Source organism: Dunckerocampus dactyliophorus, chromosome 4 (genome assembly GCF_027744805.1).
Source record: "Dunckerocampus dactyliophorus isolate RoL2022-P2 chromosome 4, RoL_Ddac_1.1, whole genome shotgun sequence".
NCBI lineage: Eukaryota > Metazoa > Chordata > Actinopteri > Syngnathiformes > Syngnathidae > Dunckerocampus > Dunckerocampus dactyliophorus.
In genome coordinates, this window is record NC_072822.1 from 36121395 (window position 1) to 36121804 (window position 410).

Below are 410 nucleotides of genomic sequence, written 5' to 3' on the forward strand. Positions count from 1 at the left end.
CACAAACACATTTTATAGTGCTATTAATAGCATCATCCTGTAATTTGCATAACTGGCCACGACGCGTGTGCATGTAATGTTTATGGAGTCCCATAATAATGTGTTCAAGAGAAGGGAGTGTTGAGTAATAAGTACATGGAATTATCGGTCACTCTGAGTGGATCACTTTAGTTTGATGAACTCTGTGTCTCCATCTTATATGCAAATCAACTGAATATTGATATGAACAATGGCAGCCAATATAATTGGATTTAAGAAGTGCGAATGAATTAAACAGTGTAAGATCCTATTTACCAAATAAACACAGCTGCCTTGCCGACCAGAATGATATCAGAACATCACACACGCTTAGAAAAAAACATGAATGCTTCAAATATATCTCTGAAAGTGTTAAAAAAACGTACATCGGC

At 36.1% G+C, this 410-nt stretch overlaps 1 protein-coding gene across 1 annotated transcript in view; it reads right to left on the reverse strand.

Annotated features, from left to right (window-relative positions):
* The window catches only part of LOC129179379 (zinc finger protein 391-like), an 11975-nt gene continuing 11565 nt past the window's right edge, over window positions 1–410 (reverse strand). Inside the window, exon 3 of the mRNA XM_054772574.1 lies at window positions 1–410. This exon is cut by the window's right edge and continues 1181 nt beyond it. The gene's annotated coding sequence lies outside the window, so the exon portion shown is untranslated.